Source organism: Ursus arctos, unplaced genomic scaffold (genome assembly GCF_023065955.2).
Source record: "Ursus arctos isolate Adak ecotype North America unplaced genomic scaffold, UrsArc2.0 scaffold_18, whole genome shotgun sequence".
NCBI lineage: Eukaryota > Metazoa > Chordata > Mammalia > Carnivora > Ursidae > Ursus > Ursus arctos.
In genome coordinates this window covers 13,990,672-14,012,654 of record NW_026622852.1, presented here as the reverse complement: position 1 = coordinate 14,012,654, position 21,983 = coordinate 13,990,672, and the positions used below count along the sequence as shown (strand labels likewise).

Here is a 21,983-nt window from a genome sequence, read left to right as displayed (position 1 = left end):
CCATAGGAATGTGATGAGCTGTGTTTAATAAGAAACAAATGGAAATGAAACTTGGATAGCCTGTATTTCCCCCAAAGATTAGCACACTGGGGGTTACAGGAGAGCAATAGAGTAGTAGTGTGGCTAAATCACAACCCCCTGCCCCCATCACCTGCCCCAGATTCTGCAGTTTTACTAAATCCCTTTCTTCGACCCAAAGCAAGTATCTACTTCCATAATTCCACACAAGTCCATGTTCCCAGGGGTGACTGGCCCCAGTTGGTGGCCTTTGGGGCTTCCTAGAGAATCCACATGCTACAACCATAATGCTTGATTTTCTGTTTACTGCCGTCAGATGCCCGTACCCAGGGCAAGGCCCTTAGCATCCCCGCCTCTCCTCCCTCTGCTGCAGGCTCTTCTCTTCCACATGCTTCCAGCTATATATGCAGTGGGGGGCCACGACAGGTTGGGGCCTGGGTACAGGCTGGATTGTACCCACAATTGGGGTTGTCACAATCTGCTTTTCTTCTAGGTCTCAGCATCTACCTGGATCAGAAGGATAGGGGTGTTCCTCTCCTTCCCTCTTGGGGCAATAGCAGAGAGTTGAGAAAATGGTTACAGCCAAGTGCCCATGCTCCAGCCAGTCAGTCCACCCTGTCCACTCTGACTTGGCCTAATCTCTTGTTCTCCAGATTCATTTGTTCTGCTGATTTTTTTTTTTTTTAAACTTTGGGTGCCTACTCCCTTACTTGGGGATTCATGGTCCAGCCTCAATTTTCCTGCTTCAGGTGTATATGTAAGTCAATTGGGTTTACCATAGAAGTAGAAAACAGACCTGTGACCCTCCCATCAGAGCTGGTCTTTGTACCTGAGAGCAAGGCTGTAGAAGAGCTCACCTCCCAAAGGAGAAAAGGAAACGCAAGGACTTTGACTTTGAGCCCTAAGGTTTGATCCTCAGAAAACACTGTTTAGACTCTCCCCTAGTTATGGGGAGATTATGTGAAAACAGTTCCAAATTTCATTTGTTCTCAAGTCCTGTGACAAAAAAAAGCTTGGCTTACAGTATTTGAGAATTGTAAACTGAGAATGTGCAAGTGAAGGAATTTGTCATTTCAAAGCTTCTAGCATTTCTTTGTGGTACAGGAGGTGGAGATATGGAGAAAAATATAACCGGTTTTTGTGGACTTCATTGAGCCTTTTAATTTTGCAAAGACAAGTGAAAATGCGGTTTTGGAACAAAGAGGGTCCAGATTTGAACTCCAAAAAGAAAACGGAGCAGGTTGTTTTCATCCTGGATGGAGTGGACGTTCTGTAACTATTTCCTTTGCAGGGTGGAATGGTCTATTTCATAGCATACAGTCCCTGACCATTGAGTTGTTGGGAGACATGTGCAAGACTTCGTTGGGGAGGTTGCCCCAGTAGAGCTGTGGGAAGCAATATTAAGAGATCAAGTCTCCAGCCTGAGCTCGGGTGGTTACTGAGCCTACTTGGCTGCCTAGACTATTCTGGAATGCCCCAAGGTCACGCTGATAGCTGTACATGGAAGGGTAGAGAAGACACTATTTTTGTAACAGACTATTATGGAAACTGGTACCATGAAGCAGTCACGTTATCTGCAATTCATTCTGCTCAGGCTTTTCCTTAGAGATATCTAAGCATGCATAAGATTATGCTTTTAGGTCTCCATTAGATCTTCATCTCGACCGGCTGAGGTGTCATTGAGTATTTTTATGGCTGACTGGGTATTAAAACACCCGGAAGATGATGCAAATAGGTATGGACCACTTTGCCAGGTTATTACAGAATCACGAGGCTGCAGAAAAGTGAGGTTATACACCATCACATACCAAAGAAATCATAAATAAACCAGAGATTTTCGTTGGCAAAGTGTAGTTAAAATATTTGAGTCCAGCAGCAAAACCAACATTTCATATTTATATTTTAAAACAATTCACTATGTCCTGGCATATATGAAAACCTGACCATTTGCAAAGAGGCAACATTTCAAGGCCTTCAGAACCAGAGCACAAGCCGTCTAAAAAGAGCTTAATAATAATGCTAAGATGAAGTTACTGCTGTTTGGACTTATAGAATGAACAATGTAATCTGTTAGAAAAGATTTGGGAATTTCCCTTGGATGGAAAAAAGAGCTATTCAAGTAGGTCCTTACTATGAGGTCCCCCGCCCCCTTCTATTAACTCAAATCAGAACAAGTCCTCTAGTCCTAAATTATTTCCCCGATGTTAGAGTCCATCTCACTGGCTGGACGTACATATTTGCAAATGGTCAAGTTTCCCCACAGGGGCTGTAACACGCACACATGGTTGAGAGAGATTACAAAAGTTGCATAGGCCCATGCAATATATAAACACGTATCTAATGTATTTAAAATAAAGACAGATGGAAGAACGTGCCTGCGAGACGACAAGACAGGAATATGTATGTATATTGTTGCCGGTCTCGTCACTATGGCCTCAACTCCATGCCAGGTATAGATCATGGCCTCGAGAGTATGGGCACGCATACACCCAAGGGAGCCCCAAAGAAAGGAAATTGCAGTAGGCACACAATTCATCTCTAGCCCACCTGCCAAATGTTGGCAGACTACTCAGGGTCACAACCCACATGTTGTGAACCACGATTTTACCTCCCTGGGTAGCATGTGGTTTTGAAGGCAAAGGCTAGGAGTTTACGTTCCCGGATGCCATATGTATGCAGTTAGCAGACAACTATGGTCTCTTTATATGTACATGGCCACAAATCACTACAGATTGATGCCTGGCTGATGGACTTGATCTCCTGCGAATTCCCACATGCTTCACCTTACTCCGAAATGTGGTAGAGGAAAACACGCAGTATGGGGAGCTCTGGACAGAAAATACGGGAAGCCTCTACTCATGGAACCACCGTATGTGAAGCTACAGTGGGCCGCGGCCCTGGGGGGTGGGGGTGGGAAGACAACTGTTCCTGAATTTCCTTAGACATTCAAAAAGCAACTAGAGGAAACAAAAACAAAAGCCAACCTGCAGTCAAGATATAATTGGCCACTGGGGCTTTCTCCAAAGTGGCTAGTTCTGATTCAGCCTTAGAAACTGAAAGGAAATGTAAGGTTTTGTTCCCCTGACAAATGTGATTCCCAGTTTGTTTTTCGAACTTTCCTTTTGTTCTTCCCTCCATGTCCTCTCCCCTTCCCTCCTTCCTGTGGACGTACACATTTTGCTCACTTCATAAAAGGATTTGGGATCGTAAACAAGAACAGATGCAATTAATCAGCTCAGCACCACAGCAACAGAGCACAAGCTGACCGTAAAGACCAGCGGAGGTTAGCATTACGGAGCCTCCACAGAACTCAGCTCTCCTGTGAGTGACCTTAGAATAAAGACTGAAGCAGGGAAACATTTTACATAAGGTTTTGTTATCAAAAAGAAAGAGTGGGACGCCTGGGTGGCTCCGTCGGTTAAGCGGGGACTCTTGGTGTCCTACTCAGGTCATGATATCTCAAGGTAGTGAGTTCAAGCCCCAGGTCAGGCTCCCCACTCACTGGGGAGTTGGCTTGAGATGGTCTCCCTCTGCTCCTCCCCGACTTGTGTTTGCTCTCTCGCAAATAAATCTTTAAAAGAAAAAAAGAAAAAGGAGCCAATTGCTTCCACATAGATGTATCCATGGGAGTGTACCAGGGGAGGAGAGGGAGACAGGTTTGAAGGATTTAGAGCCCCCTAGCTTTTCTCCCCCCTGAAACATTTTAACAGGTAAGTAGAGCAAGAATCAGAAAAAATCATCAGACCCATAAAATAAAGATACCAGGTGTACCCACTCATGTCCCAGCTTTAGTAAAACCCAAACTCTTCCAAGTTTCTTCAACATTTGTAAGGACAGTATTTCAGATACGCGTGAACAGTCCTGCCACCTCTCCTCACTTTCATTCCCCTCTCTCCTCCCCTTTGCAGGAGTCTCCCTAGAGCTGAAGCGCCCAGAATCTTGTTTTTTTAAAGGATTTTAGAAAGAGAAGTGAGGGAAGGGCAGAAAGAGAGGGAAAGAGAATCTCAGCACCCAGTGCCGAGCCTTAGTGGGGTTAAACCCTACAACCCGTGAGCTCAGGACCTGAGCCAAGAGACGCTCAACCCACTGAGCCACCCAGGCGCCCCCCAAACTTTAACAACATATTTTTACGTAACTACCCTCTACACCTACAGAAACTCTTAAAAGCATTTGCCTGCTGTCTGAGGTCAGGTTCCCTAGCAGCAGGGCCTGGGACAGAGTTGCTCAACACAAGAGAAAACCTTGAAGAAAGTGAAGGAAGCAAGACAGAAGAGAGGAAGGAGCTAAGCAAAGACGTGATTTCTGCCAACCTTGCCTCAGTCTGAGCTCTTAGGGAATTCTGGGCCGTGAAGAGGAGAGACAGATCTGCCTCACCGAGGCAAAGGCGCTTGGCTTTCACGCCCTGTTAGTTAGTTATTTATTTATTTATTTATTTATTTATTTATTTATTTATTTATTTAAAAGATTTTATTTATTTATTTGACAGAGACAGCCAGCTTGAGAGGGAACACAAGCAGGGGGAGTGGGAGAGGAAGAAGCAGGCTCCCAGCAGAGGAGCCTGACATGGGGCTCGATCCCAGAACGCTGGGATCACGCCCTGAACCGAAGGCAGACGCTTTAACGACTGCGCTACCCAGGCGCCCCCACGCCCTGTTATTTATAAGCCATCAGCTGTAGGCCACCTGGTGGTGGGGGCTGGGGGAAGATTGTAACCTCTCAGGCATTTCCAGTTGAAGTAGTTCCCATCAGCCAACAGCCAGTCTCTGGAAGAGCGCAGTTGTAAGCAGTTAGCAGCAGCTGGGGGTGAGTGCACTGGCCCCATAAAGGAATCTGGGCAGGTCAGCACCGGCATTGACTACACGTTCCGACCTGTGATACATTCTGATACGATGCTCCTCCCTCCTCCCCTCCCCCTTCCTTCTATACATTGCTTACTAAGTGGATTTCATTAATTTAGTGAATTGGGGGGGGGATAAAATGGATTATTCAATAAATGGTGCTAGAATAATTGGCTATTTATGTAGAAAACAAAGCAAAACTGTATCCCTAGTGTACACACATACACACAAATGCATGGATGAATAAAGATCTAAATGTATTGTTCCTTCCCTTCCCTCTCTTTCTCTACCGTTCCCTTCCGTTCAGTGCCCGCTAAAATTGATTTTGTTCTCTGTCAAGGGGGCACAACCTAAAGTTTTTAAAACCCTGTTCTAGGATATACCTAGAAGGGGAATTGCTGGAATACGAACATCCATACTAGTAGATACTCTCACATGGCCCCTTTAAGCAATTTAATGTGTATCTATCTATATCCATATACATTAAATATGTTGCAAATACCTTTTCCCTCTGTGTAAGTTTTTACATTGTGGTGTGTTTTGATGTGCATAAGTTTTATATTTTTATAAAGTCGACTTTATATTCTCCTTTAGGTTTTACGCATTTCTTTGCTGCAATTATTATGAAATTATTTTCTAGCTCAGAGACAGAAAGACAGTTCGTTTTCTTCTAAACAGTTTAAGTTTTTATTTGTCATAGTCAGATCCTTATTCATCCACAAATTTAGGGGGGTGTAGATTAAAGCATATAATTTTAGTTTCTATATAAATAGCCCATTATTCTGGGGCACCTGGGTGGCTTAGTCAGTTAAGCGTCTGACTATTGATTTCGGCTCAGGTCATGATCTCAGGGTTGTGAGATTAAGCCCCACGTGGAACCTGCTTAAGATTCTCTCTCTCCCTCTCCCTTTCCCTCTGCCCCCCCCCCCGCCAAAGCCAATTATTTTAACAGTATTTACTGAATAAACCGTCTTATCTTGACTAATTTGTAATCGGTCATTTTTTTTGGATCCACACAGATGTGCTTTTAGGTCTTACTGTCCTGTCCCATTGATCTATGTGTCTATTTCCCTGTACCAGTATCACACTCTCTTGTTACAGCTTTATGATAAATCATGATATTTGATAGGGCCAATCTACTCATTTTGTCGTTCAAAGTTTTCTGGGATATTTTTTGTCTTTCTTTTTCTTCCATATAAATTCTAGGATCAGCCTTTTAAGCATCATGAAAATTTCTGATTTTGATCGGAATTTAATTAATATGTTAATTTGAGAAGACTAGACGTCTTCCGTTATTGAATTTTTTCCATCAATGAATATGGCATGTCTCTGTATTTATTTAGGTCTTTGTCTGTGTCCTTCAATGCTATTTTCAAGCCTTCCTCACAAAGTTGCAGCGTATCTTTCCTTAGTTTATCCCTAGATTTTTTTTTTTTTACATTTCACTGATGTTTGAGTGGTATCTTCTTTTTCTATTACATTTCTTTTAAAAATATTTATTTATTTATTTATTTAAGAAAGAGCAAATGAGCGTGTGCGAGTGGGGCAAGGGGCAGAGGGAAAGAAATCTTCAGGCAGACTCCCTGCTGAGCGCAACCCATGAGATCATGACCTGAGCTAAACCAAGAGTCCGACGCTTAACTGGCTGAGCCACCCAGGTGCCCCTCTGTTACATTTTCTATGGGGTTACTGCTAGTCGACAGCAACACCACTGATGTTTGTATATCTAAACCTCTCTTATCGATTCTAACTTTGCCTTCTACTCTTTCTTAGACAATCAAAAAATCATCAACAAATAAAGAGAAGTTGGTTTGATCCTTCCCAAAGTTTTAGACTTATTTCCTTTCATTCTCTTATTTTATTGGTTAGGACTTTTGTTACAATATTGAAGTGAATCAGTTATAGCAGGTGAAATGTTTTATTAAGATAATGCTTGCTACAGATTTATGGTGTTAAGGAAGGTCCCTTATTATTCTGGTTTGCAGAGATTTTTAGAAATATCGACAAATATTGGATTTTATCAAATGATTTTTTTCCTGCATCTATTGAGATGATTATATACTTATCTCCTTGAATCTGTAAAGTATATGAGAAATTTCCTTATGTTAAACCATCCTGACCCTTCCTGAGATAAACTGTTTGGTTTTGTACACTGCTTAATGATTTGCCAGTATTTTATTTAGGATTTTGCATCTTTTTGCAAATATGTCTTCTTTTTTATACAATCCTACGCTCCTTGTCTGGTTTTAATATCAATGTTACTATACTAGCCTTGCAAAATGAGCTGAAAATGTTACCTCTTCTTTTATTCTCTGAAGCAAAGATTACCATATGGTATACAAAGACACAGTCTAGTTTTATATTGCCTACAAAAGACTCTGGAAGCCAAGCGATGTTTTTTATTAGGTAGGTTGGAATACTTACATTGATTGTGTTTTCTGATATATTTGAGTTTATTTCTAACCTTTTATTATAGGTTTTCTGACTGCATCTTTATTCTTGCTTATTTCCTTTTACTTCCTTTCTTCTCCTGGACTGATAGGATACCTACATTCTTCCTACGCTCTTTTCTCCCTTCTGCTGCCTTTTTTTTTTTTTTTAAGAAGATTATTTGTTTATTTTAGAGAGAGAGCAGGGAACAGGGGGAGGACAGAGGGAGACAGAGTCTGAAGCAGACTCTGCACTGAGCACAGAGACTGACATAGGGCTCGATCCCAAGACCCCAAGATTGTGACATGAGCCAAAACTAAGAGTCAGATGCCTAGTCAACTGTGCCACCCAGGCACCCCTCCCTTCTGCTGTTTTATAAGCTAGATTGTTTGTCTACCATGTTAGCTGCTACTCTTAGATGTTTGCCAAAATATTTAAGCATATCTTTTTCTACCAGCTTTCAGTATTTAATATTTGTCTTCCTGCTAAATATAACAAGATCCATAGCCTGCCTTTACCACCAATGAATAATGCCCCACTCTCATCTTTGAATTTTGTTTAGAGTTTTTGTTGTACCTTTAAAAATTCAAAAATAGTTCTTTTTTGTTCTTTTTGTGTGTGTGTGTGTGTGTGTTCACTGTTTCATTTCTTCCTTCTTGATTGAGGTAATCATTAAATAGTTTCTTTTGTAAGGGTCCGTAGGTGGTAAACTTAGCCCTAAGTCTTTCTGTGGTGAAAAATGACATTATTTGTCTATACAATTGAAAGATTGTTTGGGCATAAAAATTGTGGATTGACAGTTATTTCCTGTGAACCCTGAGGGTCTTATTCTATTATTTTTGGCTTTGATTGCCATGAAGGAAAAGTGTGCTGAGAGCTTTAATTGTCTTCAAGTTTTCTTTGATGTCTGCAGGTTCATAATGATGTGTCCAGATGTGAATTTGTTTTTATTTTATTGTTTTATTTTTAGAGAGGAAGGAAGGGCAGAGGGAGAGAGAGAATCTTCAGCAGGCTCCATGCTCAGTGCAGATCCTGATGTGGGGCTCGATCTCACCACCCTGAGATCACGACCTGAACCAAAATCAAGAGTTGGATGTTTAACTGACTGAGCCGCCCAGGAGCCCCTGATGGGAATTTATTGTTACGTAACCGTTCAAGACTTGAGGATGCACTTCCAATCTAAGAATTTATGTCTTTTTTCAGTTTTAGAAAATGACTATTTATTATGGTTTTTTGTTTTCTCCTTTCTGTTCCTTCCTAAATTTCTATCTCATACTTTCTCCTCTTCAAACATCTAACGCCTCCTCTACCATTGTCATTCAGAGCAAGTCCCTAACCTTCTACCCCATGTTAGGTTCTCTCATGCTCACTGCCTTTTCTTTCTCTCCAATTCACTTCATCACCCATCCTGTCGGCACTAATTTAAAAATAAACCCAGAAAGTGATATCTTCTCACCACTCTCACTGTCACCACTACCCTAAGCCACCATTACTTCTGCTTCTCCTTTGTCCTCATAGCCTATTCTTAGCATTTAAAATGTTAAATTTCATCCCTGCTCCTGTTTTTTTTTTTCCTCCTTGGTACTTATCACAATTAACCTGTTTTCTTCTTCCTCCTCCTCCTCATCTTCTCCTTCTCTGTTGTTTTCTTCCTCCTTCTCCTCTTCTCCTTCTCCTCCTTCTTCTCCTCCTCCTCCCCTTCCCCTCCTTCTTCCTCCTTTTCCTCCTCCTCCTCCTCTTCTTCTCTCCTCCTCCTTCTTCTTCTCTCCTCCTCCTCCTTCTCTGTCATAGTCTTTTCCTTTTTCTCACAAGCTTGTAAGTTCTAGTGAGATAAGAATAGGATGCTTAGAAGGATAAGGATTTTTGTCTATTTTGTTACTCTGCTCAGCACCCACAACAGTGTCATACATAGTAAGAATTCATTACATATTTGTTTTTTGTTTTCTTTTTAAGATTTTATTTATTTATTTTAGAGAGAGAGAGAGCAAGAGAGACAGAGAGAGGGGGAACGTGAGCAGAAGGGGCAGAGGGAGAGGGAGAGAGAATTCAAGCAGACTCTGTGCTGACGAGGGAGCCCAACATGGGGTCTGATCTCAGGACTCTGAGAACATAACTTGAGCTGAAACCAAGAGTTGGACACTTAACCAACTGAGCCACCTAGGTGCCTCCCATTACATATTTGTTAAATAAAAACATATATGTAAAGTAAAATTTATCCTAGATTTAGCAAGTCTTGGGCAGTTCCTGTTGTGCTATAATTTATTCAGATTGGGTATTTGCCACTTACGTAGATGAGAGCCAGGGAACTCAAATAAATGATGAGAAATATATTTCAAGTAACTAAGAACATGACACTATTTCAGAGAATTAGCATTCCATCCTGGATCTTAGCATTCATGTGTTTTTAAAAGTAAGGGCTTCATGACTGCATTCTAAGTTCGGAGATGATGAGGCATGCAGAAGAGAAAGAAATAGGAAACTTTGCAACCAACTGCCCAAGTGAAAACTAAATAAACAAACAAACCAACCAACTGTCTTTCTGGGCTTATGATAGAGGTGCTGGAAATCACAGGAGACTTTCCTGGGACATGTGTTGTGTAACAAATCCTGACAAATACACGGATCATCAAAGAGATTTCTATTTTATATACTGAGAAGCTTTATGATCCAGGAAGTGGTCAGGCCATCTGGGATCTCCTGCTTACCCATATGGAGCTCTGATTGAATATGTGAGAATAAGAGGAAAGCTCAATTTTAGTGAACATGAGCTGTTTGGAGTCAGCATGGGGGTGCATCAAAGGTGGTGCTGAAACAAAGGGATTACTTTCCCACCAAGCCCTTGTAAGGGAGAGCAGAGGGTAGTCACAGTCTTGGAAACTGAAGACGAAATGACAAAGAAGGAAAGAATGACCTCCATTTCTCCAGGTGACAACGTTAGAGGATGCTGTCACTGACCTAAAGAGGCACACATTTTGGGGGGATAGGGAATTGGTCAAAAATACATGGAAGCGTCATGTTGTCAGGAAAACAAAGTATTTTGGACTATAGGAACCAGCATGTTTTCTTCAGTAAAAGCAATAATAAATTGCATTTACATAGCATGTCCCACTTTTTCAAAGCATATAAACCAATTCACTTGATATTTTCAACCCTATGAGGTAGATAGGCTAGCTCATTTGAAAGCAAGAACTGAGCCATAATTCTTTAGCCATGCTTTCCTACCCTCCTCACCCCACCAGAATCTAGAACAGTTCTGGGTGAACAAAGTGCTTTTAATCACACTTTATTATATCAATTTCCATTTTACAGTTAAGATCAAGAGGAATTATGAATTATAATTATTGTTAGTTGCCAAACACCACAAAACCAGTCATGGTCATGGCCCACCTAGGACCCGGCAGCAAGTCTAGTAATTTTGTTTTGTGCACTGAATATTCTATCATGTGCCCTGCCAAATGTACCAACACCCAAAGACCACACCAGATTCAGGGACAGGAAATACAAGTGTTCATGGCAATTATCCTGTGCTAGGGGTCATTGATCTTGATGAAGACCTACTGTTGATTTACCTAAAGCTTAATCATCCACCAGTGAAGGCACTATTAAGAATTGCTTAACATAAGCACAATTTGCCCAGTAAGAGAACCTTAGCACAGCCAATGTCTGAGTCCATCTAACCCAGGAAATTTTATTAAAATCTCCAAAATTGGTCTAGCCCCATAGAAGCATTGCCAAAGAGGATCAAGAAGAACAAAACAATTTTTTTTTCCAGTCCTAGGTGACTTCCTTGAAAAGTCTCACTCTTTTCTCTTCAAGTCAGTGTCTAGCTGCAACACTGACGTAAGTAACAGACCTACCTCACTGTAGCTTTCCAGAGTGTTCCTATATCTAAGTGGAAACCTGCTTCACACTGGGGGTATCCACCTGCTACCAGGAAGCTTCCTCTTAGTTCATTTCACCAGCAAGTGTACATGGTCTTCTTCATACTTGCTGCTATCCATATTAACAATGCGCCTGCAAAACCATCTATTAATGGGAATGTTCTGGGGTCTACCAAACTTCATTGAGTAACTCAGTTTCCTAGCTTTCAGAGAAAGGGGCCATGTGGTCAGTTATCCAGCTTTTGATAGCAGAATGGAGGAAGCCTAGTAGAGCCTCAGGATGGTATATTTTTATTTTTAGCAAAGAAAATGTTTCTCCTTCCAGTTAATCTTGATTAACAAGTTCTGGGACCTGATGTAGTATAGCTAATAATACTATATTATATATTTAAAAGTTGCTAAGAGAGTAGATCTTAAGTGTTCTTATCACAAAAAAAGAAATGCTAATTGTGTAACAGGATGGAGCTATTAGCTAATATGATACTGCCATTTTGCAATCTATAAGTGTATTAAATCAATGTGTTGTACACCTTAAACTTATACAATATTATATGTACATTATATCTCAGTAAAACTGGAAATAAAAAACAATGTCTCTCCATTGTTGGCTTTGAAGAAGTAAGCTGTCAGATTATAAGAGGGCCCATAGACAGCGCCTCATGATGAGGAACTCTGAGCAGCCTCTCAGAATTGAGAATAGTCAATAGCCAGCAGCCAGCGAGATGGAGACCTCAGTCCTGCAAGTGCAAACAGATGAATTCTGCCAACAACACAAAAGCCTAGAAGCAGATCTTTCCCCAGTTAGGCCTCTGATGAGACCTCAGTTCTGGCTAACAGCCAGACCTCAGCTTGATGAGATCCTTTGATGGAGAACCCAGTTAAGCTGTACCTTCACTTCCAAACTACAGAAGCTGGGAGATAATACACGTGTGTTTTGATTTAAATTTTTGGCAATTTGTTACATGACATAGAAAACTAACACAACTGGGTACTAAAAGACATGGACTACTTTCTTTGAGCCAATCCCATATGAACTTGAATAAGTTATTTTTACTATGTCCGGCATCAGAACTAGAACTTCTTAGGATGTTAGAACTCCAGGGAACAATCTCGTGATAGTGACCCCTATTATTTTTGGTTTTTTGTACTGATCCAGAAAGTCTAAGTCTAAAAATCCCTGGTTTGAAGTCATTCTAAATATGGAGCACAGACACTTCCGGAGTGGTTTGCAATGCGCCCAACACAAGCTTGAGTGCCTGTGTGTGAGGGGGAGGTGAGTGTGCTGTGGTGGTAGTAAAGCAGCTTATTTAATGGGGCCAGAATAGTTGGATGGAGCATTAGAAATCCAAGGGAATGTAGAATGGAATAGCAAAATCTAATTACAGATCAATGACATGGAAACAATTCTATTATTAGGGGTTGAATCAGAGACATCAGTAACCGAATGGACAAATATGAGAGGTAGAATTCATAGAGATTTTGGTGTGAAAACCAATCAGAGCAAATGAGTAGATTGATTTGGAGATGTAGGTTTTAATCATGGTGGCCTGTGGTGACTTCCTTGTTTAGAATCAATTTTCTCTTTGAGTACCTTTTGGAACCTCAAGGCTCAATGTTATAGGTACTCCTATGCTCCTACGTTGGAGAGCTAGGAAAATGGTTACCTCGATTCACAAATCATACCCAGAGAAGGCAAAGTGTTTGCCTAAAGCCACATAGCATCATCTCAGGAAATAAATCTGGGGCTTCTAATTTCCAGCTGACTGTTTTCTTTGAGATCGCTGAAAAATGGATATAATTGATTTAACAAAATGCTTGAAGGATACAAAAGTGGGAGGTGTTGAAAGTTCCAGTGAAGATAGAAGGGCAATACCCAAAGCAGACCGAGATCAGGAATATGGGCAGGAAATAGCCAGATGTGATTCAGATTGGAGAACGAGAACCCAAAACATCTGGGGAACAATAATTTGAAACAGATACTCTCCGGGAGAAAGCAATTTGGAAAGCATTAGTGTGGTGAGACCTGGATAGCACTGTGAAGACAAATGGGGTCTCTAATGCTTGTGCAGCAGCCAACACTGGCCACACTGGGTTTGGAAACCACAGCTGGAGAGGGTCAATGAATATGGAGGGAGGATACATATCTGCAAGTGTAAGTGTCTGAGGCCATGCTCTTCCAGTCCTTCTTGGCTGTGCACTCAGATCCGTCTGGCTAGAAGGGAATGTCACAGATGATATACTGGTAATGAAGACAAGGGACAGTTCTAAGAAATTGATCTTCTCAGCCCTCAGAGCAGCTGGAGCCCCTGGACCAGCTCTTCAGGCTTGACCAACCTCTTTTTTTTTTTTTTTTTTTTTACCCCAATAGTCATTCAAATAATATCAAGGTCTCTCTGTGCCATACATTTAAAAAGGCCAGGACTCACTGGCCGAGAAAACCACCCCCACCCTCTGCTTGTTCCTTTCTAAACACTATCAATCAAAATTTTTACATCAAAGTATTGTACACATATAGAGAAGAGCAAATTCCAGCTCAGTGAATTATAAAAACTGAACAGACCTGTGTAACCAGCAGCCAGATTCAGATGTTGAACATCAGTAGAACTCCAGACGTACCCTTTCCCCCATGCCCTAGGGTAACCTTTTCCTGATCACTACCCACCCCCCCCAACAGCACAGATCAGTTTTGTCTGAACTCGAACTTCATATAAAATTGGTAATTTTTTTTTGGTTCAAGTATAATTAACATACAGTGTAATATTAGTTTCAGGTGTACAATATAACATTCAATAATTCTTTTTTATTTGCAAGTGTAAACTATAAAGCATTTTGAATTTTTTTGTTTTTTAATTAAGTTTTTAAATTTTAATTCTAGTATAGTTAACAGTTATATTAGATTCAGGTGTACAATATAGTGATTCAACAATTCCATACATTATTCAGTGCTCATCATGGTAAGCATCCTCTTTAATCCCCTTCACCTGTTTCACCCCTCCCCCCACCCACCTCTCTTCTGGTCACCATCAGTTTGTTCTCCATAGTTAAGAGTCTGTTTCTTGGTTTGTTTCTCTCTCTTTTCTTTTCTTCCTTTGCTTGTTTTGTTTCTTAAATTCCGCATATGACTGAAATCATATGGTATTTGTTTCTCTGACTTATTTCACTTAGCATTATACTCTCTAGCTCCATCCATGTTGTCGCAAATGACAAGATCCTATTCTTTTTTATGACTGAATAATATTCTATTGTACATATATGTACACCACTCTTCTTTATTCACTCATCTATTGGTGGACACTTGGGTTGCTTCCATAATTTAGCTATTGTAAATAATGCTGCAGTAAACATAAGGGTGCATGTATCCTTTTGAATTAGTATTTTTGTATTTTGAAGGTAAATACCCAGTAGTATGATTACTAGATCCTATAGTAGTTCTATTTTTCATTTTTTGAGGAATCTCTATACTGTTTTCCACAGAGGCTGCACCAGTTTGCATTCCCACCAACAGTGCACAAAAGTTCCTTTTTCTCCACATCCTTGCCAACACTTGTTGTTTCTTGTGTTTCTGATTTTAGCCATTCCAACAGTTGTGAAGTGACATCTCATTTGCACTTCCTCAATGATTAGTCATGTCGAACATCTTTTTATGTGTCTGTTGGCCATCTGTATGTCTTATTTGGAGAAATGTCTGTTCATGTCTTCTGCCCTTTTTTAAATTGGATTATTTGTTTTTTTGGTTGCTGAGTTGTATCAGTTCTTTGTACATTTTGGATACTATTCAACAATTCTATATATTTCTCAATGCTCATCAAGTTAAGTATACTCTTAAGTCTGCTTAACTTATTTCACTCATCCCCTCACCCAAACTCCCCTCTTGCAGCCACTGGTTTATTCTCTGTATTTAAGGATCTCATTTTTTGTTTGTCGCTTTTTTCTTTGTTTCTTAAATTCCACACATAACTGGAATCATATGGTATCTGTCTCTCTCTGACTTAAGTCACTTAGCATTATACCCTCTAGCTCCACTCATGTCATTGCAAATGGCAAGGTATCATTCTTTTTTATGGCTGAGTAATATAATATATATATCTATATATATCTCACATCTTCTTTATCCATTCTTCTATCGATGGGCACTTGGGTTGCTTCCATATCTTGGCTATTGCAAACAACGTTGCAATAAACATAGGGGTATATATACCTTTTTGAATTAGTGTTTTTGTTTTCTTTGGGTAAATACCCAGCAGTGGAATTATTGGAACATATGGTAATTCTATTTTTAATTTTTTGAGGATGCTCCATACTGCTTTCCACAGTGGCTGCACCAGTTTGCATTCCCCCCAACAGTGCATGAAGGGTTCCTTTTTCTCCACATTCTCACCATCCACTTGGCAATTTTTATGTCTGCTTTCTTTTGCTCAACATTAGCTTTGTGAGTTTCATGTGCCTCATTGAATGTAGTTCTACATTTTCCACTTTCATTGTTGTATAGTATTCCATTGTGTGACCATATTTACACTTTCTATTGGTGATGAACTTGGGGTTGTTTCAGGTTTAGTCTATCATGACCATTTTGGTTTTCCTGGTGAGCATATGTATACATTTCTTTTAGTCTTAATCAGCTTTTAAGAGTCTTTTGAGATAACATTCTCCAAATTCCTTTTTATGCCTGAAGTCACCATGAGCTCAAAACACATTTAATTATTTTTTCTCCTCTCTCTTCCTGGGAAAAGATGGAAACAACCAACTGTGAATATTAGCTATTATCCTCAACTAAGGCACACCAAGATCTCTGTATATCTTTCTCCGAACCATTATTACAAGTGGAATACACAATGTTGCACAAAGCATCCTGTGCAAAACCTTTGTTCAAAAATTGAGCCAGCTTTTTGTTCAATGGCACAACTGAAAAGCAGAGGGATACCTGTATACTGAACCTACCACAAAGGAGACATTGGATGTCATCACTGTCCCAGGAGACAATAAAAGAGGGTCAGAACCAAGAGTTACTACCTGGATTGTCTCGAGAACCCCCCAACCAACCTCGAGGAGGCTGATCAACCTCTTTGTTTACCCCATTGTGCATTCAAATATCATCATGGTCTGTGTGTGCCATTAAGTTGAAAAGGAATGCTCCTTTTTTGACACTCTTTAACAGACACACTTGATGATTCTCCCTTCTCTGATAAAAACAATAGAGCTTATTATCTAAGGGAGGTCAAGACTTGTATAACACAAGCCTCTTAAATATGCCTATTCCCCAACCTCTAACCCCCCCTTCTTGTCTTAGAAGAAGAAATTTTCTTAGAAGAAATTCGTTTTCCAAGGAAAGCCTACACTGTCCTCTGTTTCCTCTTTGGGAGAGGACAGAGGGAAAGAAACCCAAATCAAATTTAATCTCTGACAGGTTATCCTGTTCTAGCACTGGCATTTCCTTACAGCGCACATTTTCCTGAGGCAAACTGGATACAATATGATGTATCATTTAGGAAACACATTTTGCATTAGACTGACCGCCCAAGGCAACATTGATACCAGGAACTAACACTGCAATAGAATATACAAGAAAAAACCTCTCATTTTGTTTGAATGGCTTTGTGATTTATCATTAAAAAATGTATCTACCAATTAAGGTTTTTTTTTTTCCCACCCCTGTAACAGAAATGGACCCAGCGTAACTTGAAAAACAAAAACAACACCAAAAGGTTTTATTGGGAGGATATTAGGAACATTGCAGACTTGAAATAATGGCTGAAGAGTAAGACCTCAGGACCAGGAACAAGCATGAGACACTGGCATGTCTTCTCTCTAGGGTGTTTGACCCATGCATTTTGGATCAGTGCTCATTCCTGGGGCCACTCATTGTGGCTGGGGCTGGTGTGGACTGAAGCAGTCTCAGGGCTCAGCCTGGGTCATGGGCCCTCCACTCCAGGGGCAGGTTTGTTACCAGAAAGGGTCAGGGGACGTGCTGGCAGACAAAAGCAATAGCCTAGCACTTTAAGGGTGACAGCTGAAGGTATCAGCTTACTGATGGAAATAGTACAAGAAAAAAGGGAAAGTGGTCTGATAAAGATGATACCGTTGTTAAGTGTGTATAAAAAGTCTGGGCTAATGACAGGACAAGGCTTTACTTAAGCACGTAACATAATCAAAGACTAGATTTGCTCAGTATACGTTTGCTAGAGCTAAGCATTTTTTTTCTATTAAAACATATTATTAAACTTCCTGCAAGAGAGTAACTTTGTTATTGTGACTCTTCTCATTCTTCCCATTGAAATAATTGTCTTTAAACATAGTTCTCAATAATATGAGGTTTCTTAGAAATGTAACTATTACATTATAGTTAAATATATATGTATATGATAGGATCTATAGGATTGATTGATCTTTCCTATCTATCTATCTATCATCTATCTATCTATCTATCTATCTATCTATCATCTATCTACCTACCTACCTATCTGTCTTTTGGATAGGATATATAAGTTAGGATCTTTGCATCCATATTTATAAGTGAGACAAGACTGTGATTTTTCTATACTCTACTCTACTCTACTCTGATCTCCCAGAGGTCTCATTCTTTGAATAAATAGTTTATTGAGTTACTCTGTGTGACAGGCTCAATGCAAATACAGGTTCTGGGGACAAAGGGATGCTCATGCAGGCACAAAACACCCAGCACTGTCCTGGTGGAGCTCAGACTTGAGTAGGGAAGACAGGTGATAAAAACAGAATTTGGTACGTTTTTTGGTAACAGAAATACAGGGTGGTGTGGAGACAGAGCGATATAGATAGTAATACCTGCCTTACAGTGTTGTTATATCAGGGATAATGAATAAAGCCCCTGATACAAGACAGAGCACATAGTAGGCACTAAAAAATATTATTACCGCTATTTGACAACTTTTTCCATTTTTTAAAAAAAATAACTATTAGTTTGTATTGGTTTCTAAGTTTCTCGGCCAATTTTAGTAATATCAATTGCTTGAGAATATTGCCTACTTCTTTATATCAGCATAAAAGAGAGTACTATCTTGTCATTTGAAAACCTTCATGTCTGTAGTTGCCTACACTTTTCTTTCTAATTTATTTTTTCTTTTTTAGATTTAAGGAGAAAAGGTTGGTAAATTACGTGAACTTTTTAAAGTTTATTTTATGCTTGAATGTGTTTATTGATTCTGCTTTTTAGGCTTTTAAGTCATTTATTTGTGTTATCCTCCCTTCTACCAGTATTTTTTTTTTTAACAAACTTTTTTGTTCTTTCTCTGGCATCTACGTTTTCCTTTTGTATATTTGGATGCAATGAGTTTTGGGTATATAAAATTTATTAACTCATATTTTCATTGTGAATTGAACCACTTATCAACATGAAATCATACTTTGTCTTATGTTTACGCCTTAAATTTTCCTTTTTTTCTGTATCAGTATTGTGGCACCTATTTTTAAGGGGGAAGGAATACATTTGACATTTTTGTATCTTTATAATTAAGGCTTAACACTTTTAATAAACTATCACTGAATTTTAAAAATTTGTTTTGAAATTCTTTGCACTTTAATAGGGAATGTCAACCCATTTGTTGATGTAACTATTTTGATTTTACTTCTAACATCATATTTTAACTATTCTCTCTAGGCTTCTTTGTCATTTCCCATTTTTTTCCCTTCAGAGAGACTATACTCTCTTTTATCTTCTACAGTGCTCTAGAAAGTTCATTTTCTACTTTAATTCTCTTTCTTTTTAAGTTAAAAAGATTTTTCCTTGACCAATGTCTCTTTATTTATTAAAGTAAAAAATACACATGAATCTTTTGAGACTCCTTTTCCAAACAAAGAATTTAATATTCTTATATTTCTTCAAGCTCTACCCTTATTTCCCAATTTTTGGAGAAAATATAATTTGGGGCCTTAGCACTAAATTCTTTTTATTCAATTATTACTATATATTTTTATATTTTCTATCTAATCCTTCAAGAGTAGTTTATAGAAGAAGCCCTTGTTTTTGCAACCATATTTGATACAGTTATTTGGACTGACATCCATGGCTAAGTGGTTTCAATACTCACTCTGAGTCCCTTGGTTTTGCAATTAACATGTATTCTCTTTACAATCACAAAAATAAGGATATTTTTTAAAAGAGAGAAGAATCAAGCAGCAATACCAACTGGGAGAGCAAATGCTTATTAAAACTTTACACATTGTTTTCTCGAACTTAGCACCAGGGGCCATTTCTGAGGGGTCTTCAAGAATCAGATGTATGTTTCATGGCTGTCACAGGAGGAATTTTTCCCCCCTCCTCTTGCCAAAATCAAGTTTCTCCTCATAAAACCTAAAGTTCTGCCTTTTCCGGCACACATTCAAGACCCAAAGGGCTTATGTTGACTGTCTGACCGAGGCAGACCTGAAGGATCTGGGCACAGCCGTGTGATTGTGATGATAATCTCATGTCAGACATCTTTTCCCTTCATGACTTACGAGCCCTGTCACGTGGCACCCTTCAGGTGCACGAAACCTTCTGCATGGTGATTTGGTCCGTCCTTTCTTCTTTTCTTTCAATGCTATTTTGCCAAACATTTGTCTTTTGTCCTTGCTTTCTATCACCTGACAGATTTTTTTTTTTTTGAGAGCCATTTGTTTATTGTCATAAATTACTTTTCTGGTTGCCAGCATTTGCTTTAAATTTCGGGTGTGATGTTAGTCTAGCCCCAACCGTGGGAGGCCACCTGCCTTTCTGCCATCTGCCAGGTAGTGGGTCTGCGTGTGTGTGTGTGTGTGTGTGTGTGTGTGTAGGGGTGTTAAACCTGTCCCTCAAAGAAACCACATCAGGTATTTTATCCCTTTTAATGCTGTGGCGGGTTCGTTCATCCCATATGAATGTAAACTTCAGAGTCCTTGGTTCTTGGAATTCAGGAAGAAATAACAGTTGTCAGAAACTCCTGACAATGAACTGTTCACAAGCTCCCTTAAATTAAGCTGTCTGCAGGTTTTAAAAAGTGTTTCAAGGTTCTAAGTACTTTCTTTCATTTGAGATGCTGAGATATTGCTATGAAAGTCTTCATGCAAAGGTCAAGGGTGTTGTTTTAGTTATTTCATATTCCAGGCGTGCTTAAACCAAATGTACACTCGTGAAAGTCTTTCTTATTTCTTGCCCCGCACAATCTTGGTGTGGTCTCTGTTGATCCTTGTTCCACTGTGAATTAGGTAAGAAAGAGTCACTTTTCTCTCACGGACACATTGGACTTTGAGGGGCCTTGGGGTTGGAAAAATATCAAAGTCTGTGATTACTTCATGCTTTGCCCAGTCTTAGGGTAAGTGTGGCAGGCGCTTGGTTTCAAGGTGTTGCCGGATGTGAAATGAGGACTCGCGACATGCGCACGTCTGGGTGGGGGTTCACGTTGGTGAGTGACAGCAGAGGGGACTGCAGTTCTCAGACTGCAGTGTCTGTTTGGAGCAGAAAGGAGGCAGTTGGCAAATTCTGTGAAGAAAGGGCTCCTTAGAATCATGTTTTAGATATTAATAGAGAGGGCTTTCTTAGAATGTTTTTAACAGGATATAAAAGTTCTGAGCAATAAGGAAGGGGAAAAAAAAAAACAAGTAGTTTTCTTGCATGGCTGGTTGGCTAGGATTTCATCAAATGAGTGTTATATCTGCAAGCAGACTAAAAACAGGGTGATTCATTACAAAAACTGTGTCCGTAAGATGCCAAACAAGTGGTTACAGATGGAGATAAAAAAGGCAGTTATGCTGGTCTTGAGGCCTGGTGCGTTGAGACTTGGAAAGACTCTTGACTGACTGGTTATGGGCAATCCTGATCATAGCTGACATTTAATGAATGCTTTGCTAAGCATTGATTTTATATGATCTCATTTAATGCTCACAATGGTCTATGAAATAGGTATGACTTCGTTTTACAGGGGAGGAAAGAAGTGACAGATAGGTCAAATAACTAGTACATGGTTGAACTGAGGTTTGAACATAGGCAGTGCACCTTAACTAACCAACAGGACCTATGCCACTGACTAGCCCGCCTCCATTTCCTTCCTCCCGTGTCTAACGAATCAGCTGAAGAAATTCAGGGAGCTTTGCTAGTATCCTCCCAGTCCAGTGGCTGACCCTTCAGTGGGAGTTGGTCCCAGCTCGAGGATGGGTGTTCCCATAGCATTGCCATGATTCTCTTGAGTTATGTTTCAGTTTCCAGGCAATAGCCTGAGTAGGGGTCTATCTACTCATTCTGGAAACGACCATAACTGGGCTATTTTTTCCTTTATTTATGGTCTGTGATCACTGCCAGCAAATTTCTCTGAGGAGTGCATTTAAATATGCCACATTTGTATTACTGTGTGTGTATTCTGGGTGAAACAGTTATGATAAATCAAGATTTTTAGGTGCCCTATGGGGATAGTGCTGATGGAGAAATACATCTGAAGAAAACTTTTCTCTTAGCAGTAGTTACTTGAGGAAACAGGCTCCATTTATCTTGTGAGGGCTTACGTGAGATGAATACAGACCCCCCAGAACTGTGGTTCTGCATATCACGAGAGGAAAACAAAGTATCCAAACTTAGCTCGAGGCTTCTTTTAGGCCTCTGTGCTGTACCATACCATCCCTCTCCTATTCTCCAGACCTCCCTGCCTAGCTTGCTAGCCTGGTGACACTTGGCAAATGCCTACTGTCACGTCATGCCCTCCCCCCAGCCAAATTAACCACCCTGCCCACTGCATGGAATGCTTTTCCCAGTATGCCTGTGGCTTGCTCCTACACATGCCTACACTCTGGGACATGTCAATCATTTCCTCAGAAACCCCTATTCTGATCCTTTTTC

At 40.0% G+C, this 21,983-nt stretch overlaps 2 long non-coding RNA genes across 2 annotated transcripts in view; one reads left to right on the top strand and one right to left on the bottom strand.

The window, feature by feature from the left end:
* The window catches only part of LOC130544020 (uncharacterized), a 35,592-nt gene extending 23,825 nt beyond the window's left edge, over positions 1-11,767 (top strand). The window contains exon 3 of the long non-coding RNA XR_008959881.1: positions 8,257-11,767. This is a non-coding gene — a long non-coding RNA (uncharacterized LOC130544020). The remainder of the gene's footprint in view (positions 1-8,256) is intronic.
* Positions 1-21,983, bottom strand: part of LOC130544021 (uncharacterized) — a 363,074-nt gene that overhangs the window by 33,995 nt on the left and 307,096 nt on the right. The gene's annotated exons all lie outside the window — the stretch shown is intronic.